This window comes from Neofelis nebulosa, chromosome 6 (genome assembly GCF_028018385.1).
Source record: "Neofelis nebulosa isolate mNeoNeb1 chromosome 6, mNeoNeb1.pri, whole genome shotgun sequence".
NCBI lineage: Eukaryota > Metazoa > Chordata > Mammalia > Carnivora > Felidae > Neofelis > Neofelis nebulosa.
This window is the reverse complement of record NC_080787.1, coordinates 17,844,015-17,852,675: the sequence shown is the minus strand read 5'-3', so window position 1 is coordinate 17,852,675 and position 8,661 is coordinate 17,844,015. Positions and strand designations below refer to the sequence as shown.

Below are 8,661 nucleotides of genomic sequence, written 5' to 3'. Positions count from 1 at the left end.
CCCTCTGAAAAGAGTCTCCCCAAAACTGAGACGACCAGGAGCCCCAGTGCCCCAAACACGGGTGGCTGGTTCCCCTCCATCCTCTGGGAGGAGCTTCCTCCTTTCCTGGGGATGGAAAGACAGGACCAGGCAGGACCCAGAGCGGAGACAAGTGGGGCTCTCCTGGGCCCCCCAGAGCCCCCACTGTCTCTACAGGACTGGCTTGCACATCGGCCCTCTTTCCGGAGCCACAAGCCTCCGTTTCCCCAGCTAGGCCGTCTCACCAAGGGGCCACTTCCTTGGCAGCTGTGAGGGCACTGCTCTTGGCTACCTTGGGGTTCCAGAAAGGTCTGCCATCCCGTTTCCGTTACCACTATCTTGCTTTCAGAAAACTCAATGTTCCCTACCCTAAATTTGCAAACAGTTGAGTCATGACTATGCTCCTTCAGGGTTCCTTCTGGAAAAGAAAAAAAAAAATGAGCCCCTCTTCTACGTAAGATATAACAGTACATGTTTTCAAAGACCACACGCCATTTCTCAAGAGCAGGCACTTTTCCTCAAGGCAGATAGACTGACAGTAGCCCAGGGCCCCAGGACGGTGGTCACCATGGCCTCTTCCAGCCCAGGAGAGACAGCGGCCACCCTCACATCCCTCCCACAGCCAGTCAGAGACCGGAGAGAACCCAACCTGCAATGTGTAGCCTCTGACCCTCCTCTGAGATGTGTGTATGTGGGAGGAGGCGGGGAGGAGGAGTGGGGGGGAGAGTAAAGAGCGGCGGGAAGGTAGAGGGGGAAGGAGAGGGGGAGGGTGGGGGAGGGTAAGGAGTGGGAGAGGAGGATAAGGAATTGGGAGAGGGGAGAGGGGGAGGATGGGGGAGGGAGAACTGGGGGTGGGGAAGGGAGAAGGAGCATGGGGGAAGAGGAGGATAAAGAGTTGGGGGAGGCATGGGGTGAGGGGAGGCATAGGAGTGGGGTTGGGGGGGAGCGTGAGGAGTGGGGGTGGGGAGAGGCGGAAGGGTTGGGGGGGATCACCGAGCTTCCCCTCCTGCAGCAGCTCTCAGAGCCTGGGTGCCACTCCCCAGAGGAGGGGGGGCTCCCAGTGCTCCCGGCAGGTGGACAGGACTGCAGCAGGTGGCCATGTGACTTACAAGTGACACAAGGGACCTTAAGTCCACGAGGCCCACTTGCAAAGTTAAGAACTGGTACCAGGCATGCTGGAGGCGTCCACACGCTGGCAGGAAGGAGGGCTTGACCTCAGAAGCCTGCTGGGGACAGCGTGTTCAAACCCCCCCCCACCCCGCCATAATCACCGCCTCCCACAGGCCTGCCTGTGGCCAGTGGCGGCTGGTGGGGGCCCCTCTGTCTCAGGTCTCCGGCCGCCCGCCGTCCAGAGCTTCAGAGAGTGCTGGCTTTATGACTGGAGCTGTCGGCCGGAGAGATACATTTTAAAATTCATGACCTTTCCCATCAGGGTCCAGAAACGGATCAGACCCCGAGATGAAGGCTTAGTTTATTCTTTCACGGGTCCTGCCGGCCCCCTCCCACTGCTGCCCCCAGCCCCGTTCCCCTGTTTCCTCCCCATCTCGCCCTCCCCATTGTCCGCCTAGATCTTTTGCATGTGTCCCAGTTTTACCCAGCCCCCCCCCCCAAACCAAAGCAAAATGAAAATTCTCCTGTTTCCAAACGGAGCGTTGGTTGGGGCTTGCAATGCACGTCTGGCCATCAAGGGTCCCTCCCTGTGTCAGGGTGAGGTTGGGGTGGGGATGGGGGGGCACGGCTGGCCGGTGGAGACAGAGCAGAGGCTTGAACGCAGAGGGGGGGTCGGGCGGCGGAGGGCTGTGGCGGCCTCATGTTTCCAGGAAAGGCATTTGCTGGGGGGCCCGTCCACCTGAGGCTGGGGGAGGTGGGGGGGTGCAGCGCGGCCAGACAGACAGAATGGCAGCCGCGAGGCGCCTCAGACACTGCCAAGGAAAATTAAAGAGCATTATGTTTGCTTCCTGCCACCGGTATAAACAACAACAAAGATTCTCTGGGTGGCATTCTTGCCCTGCCATTTCAGCCGTCCTCAGCCGCCCTTCCCTGCGGTATTTCCCCTCCTGGGTCTCTACCGAGGCCGTCCCTGGGAGGCAGCACCCAGGATCCTAATTTATCCTGGGAAACAGGATACATAAATCTCCTCCCAGAGGTGGGGGGCCACACAGGAGGCACCTGGACTTTACGGCAGCCACAAGAAGCAGATGGGACAGAACTCAAACCTGCCGGCTGCCAGAGGGCCGGTCCACGGACAGAAATGACCTGTCCGAGCCAAAGCCAGAGACAGCACGTCCAGTTCTGGGGAAGAACAACGGGTGATATGTAGCCGGAACTTACCTGTGCCCAAGCTCTTATTCTACATCAGCTCACGGATACCCCCCTTCAATCTTAGGAGATAGATCTTATTAGCCCCACGTGATGGCTAATGCTGTATGTCAACTCAGCGAGGTCACAGTACCCAGATATTTGGTCAAACACCAGTCTAGATATCACTAGGAAGGTACTTTTTGGTGAGACTGGCATTTAAATCACCAGACATTGAGTAAAGCAGATTACCCTTTATAATGTGGGTGGGCCTCACCCAATCAGTTGAAGGTCTTAAAGAAAAAAAAACAAAACAAACAAACAAAAAAAACTGAGGTTCCCCCAAGGAAAAGGAATCTCTGCCTCCAGACTGCCTTCAAACTCCGGCCGCAACATTAGCTTCTCCCTGGGTCTTCTCTCAGCCTGTTGGCCTGCCTGCAGATTCCAAAGTTGTCAAGCCTCCCTCATCACTCAAACCGATTCCTTAAAATACATCGATTTCTATACATAGAAATAGGATTGTGTGTGTGTATGTGTTTACATGTGCACACACACATCCTATCTGTTCTGTTTCTCTGAACAGCCCTGCCTAACATGCCCCTCTTTACAGATGAGGAAACTGAGGCACGGAGAATTTAGTTCCCTGGCCCAAGGTCGCAAGGCCAGTAAGTGGTGCAGGCAGGACGGGAAAGCAGACAGCCTGAATTCAGAATCGGCTGACTTACCCAGACACTCACACACAGCCCATCATCAGCGAGCTGAAGTCAGGGAGAGAAGTGTAGGGGAAAATGTAGTCCCGTAAAGTTTAGCTGGGTCAGTGACATGGACAGGACAGACTTTGAAATCGATGAGGTTTGTTTTCAATCTAGGCTTCGAGCTGATGCCTGTGACTCGGAGTGGGTGATTCACATCTCTCTGGGCCTCCACTCTCCTGATCTGCAAAGCACCATAAAAACGTCACAAGGTTATTGCGGGATTCAATGGGATCATTTTGCGTGCAAATAGTTACTTCCCAGTCTGCGAGTGAAACCCTGCTCTAAGCCCTCACCAGCTTGACTTACCGGAGGCTTCTATAATTCCCTCCCAACGTTCTTCGGTTCCTCAAACGCCGTTTGACCTGCGTCCATCTCGGGGGCAGGGTCCCTGCTGGCGGAGATCAATCCCACCCTGGGTCACCCCTGCTGTTCCTCCTGCGGGCACAGGCTGGGTTCCAGAGTGGGGGTCCGCTGTCCCACACAGTTGGTCCTGCCGGGCCAGCTGGACCTGTCAGGCCCCTCTTGCTCCTGGGGACTGCTCATCCGGGGCCCTCCCTCACTGTCCCCATCTCTAGCCACCAGCCTACCACATCTGTCTCTCTCTGCCCAAAGCCCAATGGGGAGTCAACAGGGCTCCTGTGTTTCTCTCTCAGAGGAAATAAGCATGTACGTTCTCCCCCAGGAAAATAAGGGCACACGACAGGCTGTTGAGGAAGAAGATACTTCACCAGTAACAACTCTGGTCCCACTGGCCCAAAGAACCAGGAACCCAGTTTAGGGGAGTTAGTTCGCTTCTTGGTTTTGTTTTCATTGTTACTTCTGACAGATGTTGGAGAACGTTCCGTGTGCCAGGGACCACAGCAAAGTATTCGACCCGCATTATCCAATTTAATTCTCCAACCCCTCTCTTGTGGTCTCATTACTGTTTTTACAGCATGAAGGAGAAACTTAGGGCTCAACGCGCCCCCGCCTCACACACTGACAGAGCCAAGATTCACACCTAGGGCCGCCTGACTCTAGACTCCTCACCCTTCCCCACCTTTATAATGGGCGCGTCTCTCCATCTGCGAAAAACGTGAGTTCTCGTTTCTGGAAGGCAAGAGACACTCTATCCCAGCTCCGTCTCTTAGAAAAGCAAATGGCTTCGAACCAGTCACTTGGTCAAAGGAGGGGAACAGAATGGAAGGAGCTAATGACGTCCTGAAGCTCCAAACACTTCGAGTTCCAAGAATGCGTAGCCAAAGGGCCTGAACTAAGGCACTTATATCACATCCTTCCCAGCTAGTACTCGGCATCGGGGAGATTTCTTAGAAACAGAAACCAAAACAAAAATATTAGGTATAAGCTATCTGCCAGATTTACAAATTATATTGCAAAATTTATTGTGTTCCTCTTTCTTCCCCGAATGGGAACATCTAGGTCCAGGATGTATGGTCATAATATCGCTGGGATGGGAGTTAATACAGACTGGCCAAACACATGTCCAGTTCCAAGAATCTTCTCTGAAATCACTGACTTGATGATGCTAATATTAAAATCCCCCCCCCCACCTTCACCCAGTAAGCAATGGGGAAAAACATTTGTCTTTCGTATTCCAAAATAAGTACTGAGACTCTCTCTCTTTTTAAATGCTGAAAATAATCACGGAGATAAGTACAACCCAAAACAATCTTAGAGAAGAAAAGAAAAGAGAGAAGGAGGGAGAAATTGGATGTAACATCTTTCTCTTTGTAATGGTCCCCTTTCTTTGGCTTGCGGCCACGTCTTTCACGAGTACAGACTTGGAACCCATGGCAGATGACGTCTTACCCCGTGTATGGTAAAGGTACTTCCCAAAATAAACAGGCAGGGAATTTGGGAGATGCTGTTGAGGTCATTGAAATCAGTCACCGCTACATGCGTATTGTACCGTTTTATTCCTTCCACCTTGGCCTTGGACACCCTTGTCATAACTCAGTTAAGGACTTTATCATTTTGATCAGGCCTGCGAGGGCATCAGTCAGAAGAGGCCCCTTGTCCCACGCTGGTGCACATACCCCAGAAATCTCGTCTCTCTAATGTTTCATTTTTAACTGTTGTAATTCATCTGTGTATTTTTTTTTTTTAATTTTTTTTTTTTCAACGTTTATTTATTTATTTTTGGGACAGAGAGAGACAGAGCATGAACGGGGGAGGGACAGAGAGAGAGGGAGACACAGAATCGGAAACAGGCTCCAGGCTCCGAGCCATCAGCCCAGAGCCTGACGCGGGGCTCGAACTCACAGACCGCGAGATCGTGACCTGGCTGAAGTCGGACGCTTAACCGACTGCGCCACCCAGGCGCCCCTCATCTGTGTATTTATTGACACATCGCAAATGCACAACGGCGGTGTTCTCGAGGCAATCAACTTACAAAAAGAGAGTAAACCTTCGTTTGTTCTCTCTGCAAATATTTACCACGTGCCTTCCGCGTCACAGGTGTGTATACAAAAACAAAAAGACACAGTCGCTGCCCTAAGGAACCACCTGCAGGATTCAACCCCGGGGGCCCTCTCCTCCGGGATGCCCTCCCTAGCACCCAGGTCAGGATGGGAAGCACCCCCTCAGAGTCCCTTGACCTTAGCTCCTCTGCGTCCATGACCTGCGTCTTCTGAGTGTTAATTGGCAGCTTACTTGGGCAGGCTGTCCCTGCTACAGCTCGAGGGAGACGGGTTCAAATAGGATGCATCTCACAGCGCTCTTGGACAAAAATTGCAATAATGATGATGACGACAATGAAGAGGTTGCTGATGATACGGCAAAAAAAGAAAAAAAAGAAAAAAAAAAGTAATCCCTTTTCCAAGAAGGATTGCTTGCCTGTGTCCTTCTGCCCCAAATCTCCGGCTGTGACTACTTTCCGCTTACAGGGGCTCAGCGCGTGTCTCAGAGGATGCTAAGATGTCAGCATGAAGTCAATTTCTTGCGAGGTTCTTCTCTCCCTGATTTGTACCGTCCTACCTAACAGACTTCAGCTGTACAGAAATGAAAAATGAACAGGAAGGAGATCTTGCTGCTAAAACATATGTGTCAGAAAATCATTATAAGTATTAAATTACGGCAATAAAATGAACCAGAACTAATTTTGCAAATTAAGATCCAATAAATTTTTTCATAGCCACACCTTTTCTTTAAAAAAAAAAAAAAAACCATAAGAGACTCTTAAAAACTGAGAATACACTGAGGGTTGATGGGGGGGGGGGGAACCAATTTTGCAAATTAAGATCCAATAAATTTTTTCATAGCCACACCTTTTCTTTAAAAAAAAAAAAACCGTAAGAGACTCTTAAAAACTAAGAATACACTGAGGGTTGATGGGGGGGGGCAGGGAGGGGAAAGCGGGGGAGGGGCGCGGAGGAGGGCACCTGTTGGGATGAGCCCTGGGTGTTGTATGGAAACCAGTTGGACAATAAATTTCATATTTAACAAATAATAATAATAGAAAGAAAAAAGAGACAGAAAAAGAATTTTTTAAAAAGGGGCAAAATAAGATTTAGCCTAACGGTATTAAAATTGAGTGTAGGGCTTTTGGGGGTGGGGTGGGGTGGGGCGGGGATGTGTATAGAACCAGAAATTTCCATATGACCAGCACATTAACATCTGAAGGGTGCCCCTCCCCGTTGTAAGAACACTGCCCCTGTGCCAAACAGCATCATGATCAGTTTTTAAGCTGACATACCTATGTATTTTACATGTAAAATTTATGTATACATATTCCCCTTCCTCTCTTCTCCTCTCCACCCCACCTCCCTACTCCCTAGACAAGGTTCTGCTGACACAAGAAACGAGTAAATTTCTAAATTTCTGACAACTGCTTATTTTTAGAAGAGACTATTGCTGTCGGTCAAATTAACGCTGAAGCTATAAACAAACCTTTAGAGCTTTGCCTGTTCTGGAAAATAACAGGATGTCTCCCTCCACCCTCCAGCATGAGAAGGAGCCCGTAATTAGCTCACTGTCCATGAATAGGCACAAAGCAGGCCGTACATAGGGACAAAGCAGGCCGTACAGGAATGCCCACTCCCTTTCAACCTTTCCACGGGAGATCTCCGGGCGGATGCTAATTAATTAAGTGAGTAACTTCCACCTTCTCCTGGGAACACCGTTGTGCACAACTTCTCCTTCCACAAGGGACAGCGAGGAAGAGGATCAAATACCTTCCCGGCCAAGGACTCACAGAGAGGGTCCTCCGAGAAGAGGAAAACGCAGGAGGATGCACTTCCCTCCTCCTGTGGCTTCCCTCCTGGCTCTGGCAGCCCTGAGCCGAGCCACTCTGCTACACCCAGCACACCAAACTATTTATAGCCGCACAATCATTATAAATAAAGCTGTTTATAACACCGAACCCCGGCCCTGCATTTACTTAAAACTGTAGACTGGCGGCTATAAATAACTCTGTTACACGTTCAAGTGTGACTACTGACTGAGACTTCCTCAAATTGTGACAAATGATGACAAGTTTGTTTGACAAACATCCTACTGACATTCATCTGATTTTGAATTAAGTGGTGCTGCTTTTTTAATTTGGTCCCTGAGGCCCAGGATCTCGAGAACTTTCTTTACTCTTTCCCTCTCTCGCCTCCTGCCCCCCAAAATCTCTGTCCTGTGTATAGCTGTTTCTCTGTCCACGCCCCCCCCCCCCCCCGCCGCCCAGCCCGCCCCAATCACTGGGAAGGATTTGGGGTCATTTAAGGGGAAGTTTATTAAATCCACCGTTTCTCTCATGGGGCAGTTCTGCTGTGGGGGCTTTGCGAAGGTCCGGGGAGTTTTGTTAATGACACAACAGCAATAGAGAGAGGGAGGGAAATGTGGGCCAGCCCCCGGTGCTGGGTAAAGTTGGAAAGAGGATAACAAGGGAAAGGCAGAACTGGACACAGGGATTTACCTCCCAAGTCACCTGTTCTGAGAGATCTTTTTTTTTTTTTTTAATTTTTTTTTTCAATGTTTTTTATTTATTTTTGGGACAGAGAGAGACAGAGCATGAACGGGGGAGGGGCAGAGAGAGAGGGAGACACAGAATCGGAAACAGGCTCCAGGCTCTGAGCCATCAGCCCAGAGCCTGATGTGGGGCTCGAACTCACGGACGGCGAGATCGTGACCTGGCTGAAGTCGGACGCTTAACCGACTGCACCACCCAGGCGCCCCTCCTGTTCTGAGAGATCTTGACTGATCCTTCTTTGGGTCCCCCTGCTGGGGTTCTCGCTTTAGGTAAGCTGATATTAACAAATGTCGGGAGTTACATGGGACCTCGGAACTCTAGTGGACGTTTGGGATGTACCTCACCCTTGTACAGGTAGAAGAGTTGAGCCAGAGCCCCCCACAACTCCCCACAACTCCTTAAAGCACAGCTAGACTAGAACTCGACAATCTGGGCTCCAGGCACAGGGGGACGGGGGCGGGCTTCTCTGGCCATCTTGAAATGGATTAATGCGTGTGAAGTGTGTAGAACTATTCTGGGCGCCTGGCACGCTCCCTGAGTGCTAGCTATTTATTATGGGAGTGGTGATTATCATCCAGTGCTCGTCTGTCTGAATTCCCTCTTTTGAAAGGCACTCTTATACCGCTCCCCACCTCC

The 8,661-nt window shown here is 50.8% G+C and overlaps 1 long non-coding RNA gene across 2 annotated transcripts; it reads right to left on the bottom strand.

The window, feature by feature from the left end:
* Window positions 1-2,638: 2,638 nt before the first annotated feature.
* On the bottom strand, window positions 2,639-6,229 carry LOC131513413 (uncharacterized). Of its 2 annotated transcripts, none has more exons than XR_009262569.1 (3): window positions 5,464-6,229; window positions 4,111-4,377; window positions 2,639-3,252 (listed from the first exon to the last, which is right to left on the bottom strand). It is a non-coding gene; the product is annotated as an uncharacterized LOC131513413 (long non-coding RNA). The 2 variants fall into 2 exon arrangements; XR_009262570.1 differs by lacking the exons at window positions 4,111-4,377; window positions 5,464-6,229 and adding an exon at window positions 3,378-3,747 and having other exon boundaries at window positions 2,639-2,817; window positions 3,042-3,252.
* Between the last annotated feature and the right edge of the window lie 2,432 nt (window positions 6,230-8,661).